Source organism: Rattus rattus, chromosome 9 (assembly GCF_011064425.1).
Source record: "Rattus rattus isolate New Zealand chromosome 9, Rrattus_CSIRO_v1, whole genome shotgun sequence".
Lineage (NCBI taxonomy): Eukaryota > Metazoa > Chordata > Mammalia > Rodentia > Muridae > Rattus > Rattus rattus.
The window spans coordinates 52,552,757-52,563,233 of record NC_046162.1 but is presented as its reverse complement, the minus strand read 5'-3'; the positions used below and the strand labels follow the sequence as shown (position 1 = coordinate 52,563,233).

General features: G+C 37.4%; 1 non-coding gene across 1 annotated transcript; it reads left to right on the top strand.

The window, feature by feature from the left end:
* The first annotated feature begins 10,034 nt into the window (after positions 1 to 10,034).
* LOC116910762 lies at positions 10,035 to 10,141 on the top strand. Its single transcript, XR_004389271.1, has one exon. It is a non-coding gene; the product is annotated as a U6 spliceosomal RNA (small nuclear RNA).
* Positions 10,142 to 10,477: the final 336 nt, after the last annotated feature.

Sequence of the window (10,477 nt, the reverse complement as noted above, 5' to 3'; positions counted from 1 at the left end):
ATTAAATTCTGCTTCAACTAATGTTAAGATTACTACAACGTGTAGTAATACCTTGGCAAAATTTCTGACTTCACAAAGTTCCTTGCACATAAAATAACTCACCTCGCCTTTAACCAAAGTGCAATAGTTGGGGCTGGATAAATGATGCAGTAATTAAGAGTTCATACTACTCTGGCAGGGGACCCTGCTTGTGTTATCAGCTCACTAAGTGCCTGGAGTACAGTTCCAAAGGATCAATACCCTCAGCTAATCATAGCAGATACTCTACTTGGTTATACAATTCCCCACACAGACACGCCTATATACACATAATTAAATTAAAAAAAATGCCATCTCAAAAAGTACAAGAGTCGAAAGCTAGAGGTTCTCTTACATTCATTTTCTAAATTAGGAACTTGAGAGTCAGATTCTGTTTCTACTTCTAATTTGTACTAGTAGAAAATATTTTACTTAAGTCTAATGATCTCCTATGAGTTAGCAAATACTTACTGGTGGAAAAAAAATCAGTGCACAAGATTAAAACAATAGAGATGTTTTCTAGAAAAGTAGACTTATTCTACCAGTGCCCAATAACCTAAGCACCTACTGCAACTACAAATATTTCGAGTTTATCTGTAATCTTGAAGAGTTATAGGTGGAATAGAGAGACGAGAGTGTATCGATGACTTCTCTTCTGATGCTTAATAAGCAGGAAGTACAGATATAGCCAGTTCATTTGCACCGCCGTTGTTTATTTTAGACATTAAAATACGTCACAAGTCACAGATAACCTGACTGCTCAATTTCTAGGCCTGCCTGGGTAAAAAGGCATCCAAAACCATGTCTGGTAAGCTACAAGGCTGCCCTACATCCTATTTGAGTTTAAGAGAGGAAAAAAATGTTACCTTCTATTATCTAAGAACACCCTAAAGAATGAGGAGTTGATCTGAAAGAGAATATTCTTGAATCTGGAACTCAGCAGAGGGAAGGGTGTGGTGGTCATTGCAGTTCACCCTCTGAAAGAGCCAAATCCCTAATTAGTATTCACAGAACCTGTGAGCAATACCTCTGAGCCAAAGACTTTAAATCAAAAGCTTTGCTCAAAATTCTCATCTCTTTGCAAATCACAATGAATATCAATGATGAAAAAATTACAGCAAAGAAGATTGCAAATGGGCCTCAGAAATCACCGGGTCCAACTCTTGTCACTTTGCAAATGAGAAACCTGAGGTGGAAGGAGATTCATTGGAGAGCCCATGGTCACAACGTGTCAGCAGCACAGTTGGGATGTGATTCTAGCTTTTCTCTTTCCCTGGGGTTGCTTTTGCTGTTTAAATCAGCTCCAAAACTCAGAGCTGGTTTTCAAATGTTCTTTTCAGTTTATCACTCACAAAAGCGCAGTATTCTTACAGGAGATGGTCTTTCTTAAATGCCCTCAGGTCACTGTATGTGTTGATGAGAATATTTAACGTGATACTAATGAATGAGCAATTTAGAAACCTTGGTGAATTAACATGGTGTTTGGAAATATCCCAAATCATTTTTATCATTTTGTAAGTAATTTTGTTTATATGTCTCTCTCTCTCTCTCTCTCTCTCTCTCTCTCTCTCTCTCTCTCTCTCTCTCTCTCTCTTTCTCTCTCTTTCTCCTCCTCCTCCTCTTCCTCTTCTTCTTTCTCTTTTCCTCCTCCTCTTTCCCTCCTCCTCCTTCTTCATTGATTTGTCTTTAATGGGAACAGATTCTATATTTTGGCTATCAATATAAGGCTGCAATAAACATGGAAATTCATATATCTTTCTAAGGATATTGTATCTTTTCCTTGGAGTATATATCTAGGATTTCTGGGTGAAATGGTGATTTTTTTTAAGGTAAATTTACTTCTAGCAGTGTAGAAATCTCCACACTACTATCCATAGTGTAGCTGTCTCCGTTTTTATTCTCACCAATATCGTAGGATTGCTGCATTTGATCCCCACCCTCTCCAACACGCTCTATCTCCTGGATTTTCACAGTATTATTCTCTTGGGTGTGAGGTGGTATTTCATTGTGGAGCTATTTGTATTTTCTGATAAATACTAATATTAAACACTTCCTTCCATGCCTACTGCTCTTTTCCTGTACTCTAGAAAAAAGTGTTTCCCCTCTGTATTCTCAAATTGTTTTAGTTTAGTTCTATGGTTTCTTGATTGTTGTTTTTTTCCTCTACCTGTGCTTTACAGATTTTCCCCCAATCTACAGGCTGACTTGCATTTTGTTGATGCTATTTTAATTACTTTCCAATTTTCGTGCCTAGATCAATCCACACATTTCTCTCTAGCAACATCTGTCTTCTTGCCCCATTTCTTTAGGGAATATACAGGATGAAAATGTCTTAGCTTTGCCTTTGATGTGCTATTTTATCCTTCCAAGTGCACGTTGCTCATAGTTTTTCATCTTATCTTACGGTAGGTTATGTAAACAAATTCATCTATTTTAATCCCAGACTCTGTCATATCTAAGATGCCTTTGAGGGGCTCAGTTTAATCACATTTCTGTTCTTTATCATTTACGGGCCAGTCACATCTCCAAACCGCTGGCCAGCTCTGCAACCTTGTCATATTCCCGACTGTGAATCTGTTTTTCCACTGCTTTGTTTTAGATAAGGTTCAGTCCACATATTTGAAGAAAGGCTAAAAGCCTAATGTGTCTATGGCTGCTTCTCACTGAATTTTAAACAGATTTCACATAAATAGTTACCTAGTGTTCATACTGGAATTTTATTGCTCGAGTTCATGTCAATTTTAATGCCTAACACATAGATGTATTAAGCGCAGCCTTTCAAAGACTGTGGCCATTAAATTATGTTTGCATAAATTTTCATTCTTTGCAGACTTTTTAAAAATTATATTGCCTGTAGACTAAAAAAATGTAATTTGCATTTCTTCTCTACATATCCATTCCTACATATTCCTGAAAGAACTTAATAAACTTTAAGAACTAAACATGAATTAAAATAAAATCGTAGCATCTTAGTATTTAAAGTTCATTTAATCTGGCTTAGAATATGTTTTAATCTGTGTTCTGTTGCTGTAAAGAGACACCATGACCAGAGTAACTCATTAAAAAAAAGCATTTACTTAGCCTTGAGTAGAGGTTCAGAAGGTTAGTCCATTACATTATGGCAGAAGCATGGCTTTTTACAGGAAGACATGATGCTAGAGAAGTTGAGATTTATAAATCCACATACATAGGCAGTAGTCAGAGAGACACTAGTCTCTTGAATGTTTGAAACCCTAAAGCCCAGCTCTAGTGATACTAGTCCCCACAAAACCTACACTCCAACAAGGCCACACCTCCTAATTCCTGTCAAGTAGTGCCATTTCCTAATGACCAAATATTAAATAGATGGGCTTATTGAACCCACTCCTATTCAAATCACCACAGCATCTAAATGTAAACTTCCTATAAAAGTTATATATAATAAAAGATAGGATCAAAATGCTTCACTTTGAAATCTTTCTGCTATAGTGCCAAAACAGAGTTTATTAGTTTGTTAATATTATTGATACATAATATTGCTATCATCTTTGTCATTTGTGAAAACATCTGGTTATTTTTCTTAGCACCATCAATATATTTTAAAAGGATAGTTGAAATGTGTTTTCTTGGTTTGAAGATTCTTTACCTTCATTTCTTTCTTTCTGTGTGTGTGTGTGTGTGTGTGTTGTGTGTGTGTGTGTGTGTGTGTGTGTGTGTGTGTGTGTGTTGTGTCTTGGTACAGTGTCTCTTCCCATCAAAGATGTTTGATGACTCTCACCGTACTCATGCAATATTCATATTGTTCCACAGACCTTCCAATCCCACGTGAAGGCCAAGTTACACAACTGTTACACATGTGCACAGCCTAGGCCAATCCCATGCATGGTCCCTGAATGATGCTTCAGTATCTATGGGCCACTACGGGCCCAGGTTAGTTGATTCTGTGGGTTTTCTTCTGGTATCTTTGACTCCTCTGATACCTACAATCCTTCCTTCCCCTCAGCATAATGCTTGACTGTGCATCTCTGCACTGTTTTCATCAGTTGCTGGATGAAGCCTCATTAATGACAATTGGCCTAGGCACCAATCTTTGAGTTCTAGCTAGAGGAATAACATAACTAAGGGAGATCGAAGGAATACAAATTGGAAAGGAAAAAGTCAAAGTATAGCTTGCAGTTTATATGGTAGGTTACATAAATGAGCCCAAAAAATTCCACCAGGAAACTCCTACAGCTAATAAACACTTCCAGTAAAGTGGCTGGACATAAAACCAACTCAAAAAAAAAAAGAAAGAAAAGAAAAAGAAAAAGAAAAAAGTAGCCCTCCTATATACAATAAATGGATTTAGAAAGAAATTGGGTAAATAACACAATTCACATTCAATAGACACACATAGTACTAGATATCTTGGTGTAACTCTAACAAAGCAAGTGAAAGACCTGTATGACAATAAATTCAAATCTTTGAAGAAAGAAAATGAAGAATATATCAGATGATGGAAAGATCTCCCATGCTCATGGGTTATCATTTCTACCTCATTTAAGGTTTGCAATAGGCTGAACAGGGGGCAATATACAGTATATGAATAAGCATAAATGTGAATATATAGAAATAGTGTTTTTAAAGTTGACAAAAGTACAGTTTCATGCTAGGATACAAGTTCGAGTCTATTTATCCAGAACACGTTAACAGACTATTTGCCATTATGAATTCTCATATTATATTAGAAGTGGTGAGCTATCATATTTGTACAGCATAAGGATAAAATGAAACACACCATAAAATCACAAGATAGGGAGGAAGACTTCAACCAAAAGCCAAAGAAAAGCTATGCTGTGGATTAAGTCAGCTAAATCATAACCTCTCATTCCTTTATTGAGGGGCCATTTTTTCTCTCATCGGGCTGAGGTGGCATATGATGTACTTTGACGAAAGAATGTCATAAAAAATATGATCTGTGATTTCTGTCCCCTGGACTTTAAATGATGGAGTTTCTTCTTTGTTGATTGGGAAGCCACCTGTCATGTTTTAAGAAAGGTAGTGATCTTTGGGACAAGTTTGCTGCAGGAAACTTTTGGTAATAAGGTAATATCTGGAGAGATTTTTGTTATAACTTGGGGGACATGTCTCTTGCACTCTGGTAGTAGAAAGTAGGGAGGCTATAAATATATCTGAAAAGGTGCATCATCCAGAATAGACTAGCCAAATTTCAATAGTGCAGAAATTGACTCGGGTGCACAATGAATGCTGAAAGAATAACGTATGGAGAGGAAGAGTCCATGGGATAAACCACTGGATTGCCACGCATATAAGTTGAAGACAATAAATTTTATGCAGCGTAGGCCACAGCTTGGCTAAATAAAACCAAATAAGAAATTACCTGTAAAACTCAAAATTAACTTGAAGTGGTAGAACATCCAGGGGAAAACAGAAAAACTCCTTGTACTACCAAAATGTAAACAGTAATAAATTTAGGGTGCTGGTTTAATTGATTTTGTTGCATAGCAATAGGTAACGGAAGCATTGTTCTCATAGGCATGGGTTGTTATATTAATTTATTTGTCTAAAACGTTTACATGGAAGTGCAACTGTGTAATTCTTCTAAATTGTACCTTGTAGATCCGGCCAAATTAGCATTATCATTATAGTTTACAGCTGTCTCCCGAGTCTGAACCCATTCTTTCCCATTCTAATTCTTTTCCTCTGTAATGTCCAAACATTCTATTACTCTGATGAGAATCATATCAACATTTGTAATTATTCAAATGTCTGTTCCCAACACATATTTCACTCAGCTTCATTTTCAAGCCCTTAATTTTTCAAGTCGGGTTTGGGCTTCTCTATCAATTTATTTTACATTACACCTTGTTTATTTGAGCAGTCATGACTCGTTTTGTCTTGCTTTTCTGTCTTTTTGTTTGGTTTGGTTTTGGATGGGGGTGTTTGCAAATATTTTTTCACGGAAGTGGACGACACCTGTACGTTGATTTTTAAAGTGTCTTCTCCACAGTCTGCCACCCTGGATAAAATGCATGACAGGCAGCACATGGTGGAGAATTAGCATAAAGCCTTTTCCAGGCATAGGTGTATCCATTCATACAAGAGTGTGATAGGGAAAAAACAAACTCTTCTCTCATGGATTGATCCATTATAAAGCAATAGACCAGAAGACATTAATTGGAGATTGCCACTGTCATGGTGAAAAGCACAGGTTCTGGCATATTTTAGCCATTTAATATTATTAATTTAAGAATGAAACTATTCTATCTAAATGTGAACCACACACTCTCAATTAGCTTATGTGAATTCAATCGTGTACACCCAGTCTGTAACAACAGAGGAGAGATAATTCATCACTTCAATAGCACGTGATGCTTCTCTGCCACTTCACTCACGCCCTACTGTGCATGCCACAATAACCTCCACACAGGGATGCGGATTTGAGGTCAGACTACTGGTTATATAGACTTTCTGTCTCTGTGGGCTTGACTGTAAGATTTAAATTTATACACTATTAGTATAACTTCATCCAGTAAAGTAAGGCAATTTTCTAAACACCTTTGTACTACCTTTAACAGATAAAAGGGGAAAAAAGTTTTCAAGGCAAAAAGGAAGATATTGTGTTAAACCACAGTGAGTTTAACTTCCCATGGAGCTTTTCAAAGTGGTTTAAGGGTAATTTTGAGTATTAGTTGCTCATTTTTTTAGAAATATTTTTCTTTCCCTTTTGTGATTATAATATAATTACATGTCAGGGAGTGGTTGGGGAAGGGACCACCCTTATAGAAGAAGGGGAGGGAGAGGGGATGAGGGGCTTATGTCCAGGAAACCTGGAAAGGGAATAACATTTGATGTGTAAATAAAAAGTATCCAATAAAAAAAACTACATCCTTCCCCTTCATTTTCCTCCCTCCAAACCTATCCATCCATCCCTCCTTGCTCTCTTCCAAACTTGTAAACTCTTCTTTCATTAATTGCTGTTAAATACATTAATTGCTATAAATACATATATTTATACATATATATGGTTACAGATACTATTATATTCATAAATACAACTTGCTCACTCATATTTTAAAATCACTTTGTATTTTGACATTTGAAGTTGTCTCTCCACCAAGTAGGACATTTGCGGCCAATATTTTCATGACTGAGTCAACTAAGATAGTGATACCTTGGGCCAGTCAGTGACCTGGCAGTTTTGAATATCTATGATATGCTCCTCCAGGGGATAAAACCCAAGGAACTGCATCTTCATGATACAGACTCCTATGCTGTCCACTGGTGTAAGTGACTTGGAGGATTTACACCCATTCCCTCAGAAACGAAGAAGCAGAGGCTGACAAGGTATCCTTGCTGCACTTTGACGCTCTATGCTCTGAAACCTCGTGAGGATGCTGACTCTGAGACTGTTCTTCCCTGGCTGTCCATCCCCCATCCTTTCCTTCTCGTTGTCATACTTGAATATGTATTTGAATATGTATATAATTCTTAAGAATAAATTTTAAGAGGACCTATGTAAAATACATACCCAGGAAGGGGGATTATGTCTTGAAATCTCGTGTACTCGTGCCTTGATTTGGTATTTTACAATTAGGGAACAATTGTTTCAGAACTATTTTAAAGCAATAATATGACAGCAGCCCAGCCAATATAACTCATTCCCACTCCTTCTGTGCAGATATAAATGCTGTCTCAAAATTGATGAATACCATTCAGCACATGATTTTAATCTTTAAAATACATATACAGCTACCCAGATACTATGCATTGTTCATGCTTGCAAAGCAAGTGGGCCCTGACTAGTTTAAGCAGAAAAGTCATACAGGAAAAAGGACAGAAGGGATGAAAAGTCAGACTCTGGAGTACTGTGGTTCTTTCAAATCACACTGTGGGTTTGTCCCAGCAAAAATCCAGCCACTGATCAGCGGGGCACCAACACTGTTGGTGCTGCTAATGAACTCGAGTCTGAAACCTAGAAACCCTGTTTCCCAAAGCCAAGGGCTTTTTTCCTAATCAAATTCTTACCAGAGTAGCTATGATCATTGAAACCAGGGCCCCTGTCAATATCCTTGCTGGTTTCTGCCTTGAGGAAACAGAATTCACATAATAGAGAACTCCCAAACCCCAGAGAGCTACGCAGAATTTGCTGAACACAGCTAATATCCACTTCACCAATCACATACTGCATACTAGGCTGACAAATATCTACTTCACAAGCATGGCTCCTCAACTCTACCTTGGTGTTCTGATAGTAAAAGTTCATTTTCAGATTTTGTCAGATGTACCTCTGTTCCTTCATGTCTGTTCTTTGTGTGGCTTACCCACAATATCTCTCTCTCTGTCTCTGTCTCTGTCTCTGTCTCTCTCTCTCTCTGTCTCTCTCTCTCTCTCTCTCTCTCTCTCTCACACACACACACACACACACATTCTTGATATCTTACTTTTCACATTCGTATGTTTGAATCACCTAGAATTGACTTTTAGGTCTCATAGGAAACGAACTCGAACTTACTCCTCCACATATTGGCTCAATAGTGCTATCATCACAGATCAAACAGCCTAACTTTCTCACAGGTTATGCAGCTGTCTGTTTCACAAACCCTCAGCCTTCATCTGTGTAGGTCTTTGGAATGCCACAGTGTTCTTTATTCTACTGAGATATGTCTTATATCCATGTGGAAGAATTTAAGTACTGAAGCATCGGGCCAATACAATGGTTCAGTGTATAAAGTTGCTGACCTCTGAGTCTAATGGACTGAGTTCTCAATCTCTCTCTCTCTCTCCTCTCTCTCTCTCTCTCTCTCTCTCTCTCTCTCTCTCCTCTCTCTCCCTCCCCTCTCTCTCTCTCCCTCTCCCTCCCTCTCTCTCTCTCCCCTCTCTCCTCTCCCTCCTTCCCCTCTCCTCCCTCTCCCCTCTCTAAATAAAAAATAATAAATATAATTTAAATTGAAATAAAATGTACCGAAATTAATGGTATTCAAAGAGAGTTCCAGCTTAGACATTACCTATGAACTAAAGGAGATGGCGTCTTTAATTTATACTCTTTAAGGTAATTCTAACTTTCTATGTAAGAATAGCTTGACAAATCTGCTAAATCTCTCTTAAGACTGTGTTACCTATGTTATAAAATGAAATCAGGGCAAACTCTGTCTCACATGTTTCTTTGATTTTAGTAGCAAGGTTATACGACCATCAAAAAATAAATCAGATAGCTTTTCACCATACTTTTTTTCTATATCCAGATTTAAAGTAAGGTCAAAGTTGGCAATTCCTTGAAGTATTCATTCTGAAGTTGGCATCTTCATCAATCCAAATTTGACAGTGAGCTTAAACTTCAATGATGGATAGGGCAGAGTCAAGCGAGGAAAGCAAGAATTAGGAAGTATATTGGATCTGAGACTAAGACATTCTACACTCTGTCCTTAGCAAATAGTAAAACTGATGTGTTCCTCCCCCTGCCATCTTCTGTCAATTTCATAGAATTTGGGCCTTTGGAAGAAAGAGTAAGTTTGTCACTTAGCACTGTCTGCACCCTGAAGCCTTAATAAATAAATATCAATGACATGCTAACCTCCTGAGCCACAGATACTATATGAAAAGCTTGCATTGAATGTGGAAGCACCCAACTTCTGCAAATATCTATCGAGCAAAAAGTTTACTGAACAGAGTCAACAAGTACAGAAATACTCAAGACGACAGTAATTTTCTTAGATATTTTCCCTGCCCTTGGGAAACAAAGCTGAGTTCAAAATGAAAACTCACATCCGCCCTCGGTTTTCATATTATTGCAATTCTTACAGCACTCCAGCTAACTCTACAGAAAAATAGTTTGAAATTATATGGAATTAAATTAATGAATATTAATATGATCAATATATTTTAAGATTTAAAAATTTATCTGTCATCTTTTCTTTATGTTATTTCATTACCTACCAAGCCCATATTTTACTAGGCTAAGTTAGGAGAATTGTACAAGCAGAGTAATGGAATGTAATTTTAACTATCCGTAGAGTTTATTAAGTATTATTATATATGTGCTTGCTTCGGCAGCACATATACTAAAATTGGAACGATACAGAGAAGATTAGCATGGCCCCTGCGCAAGGATGACACGCAAATTCGTGAAGCGTTCCATATTTTTAAGAAAAGCACACAAACATAACCTCACATCCAAATATGAATACAACCGGAAGCAATAATCACTATTCCTTAATATCTCTCAACATCAATGGCCTCAACTCCCCAATAAAAAGACATAGATTAACAAACTGGATACGCAACGAGGACCCTGCATTCTGCTGCCTACAGGAAACACACCTCAGAGACAAAGACAGACACTACCTCAGAATGAAAGGCTGGAAAACAACTTTCCAAGCAAACGGTCAGAAGAAGCAAGCTGGAGTAGCCATTCTAATATCAGATAAAATCAATTTTCAACTAAAAGTCATCAAAAAAGATAAGGAAGGACACTTCATAT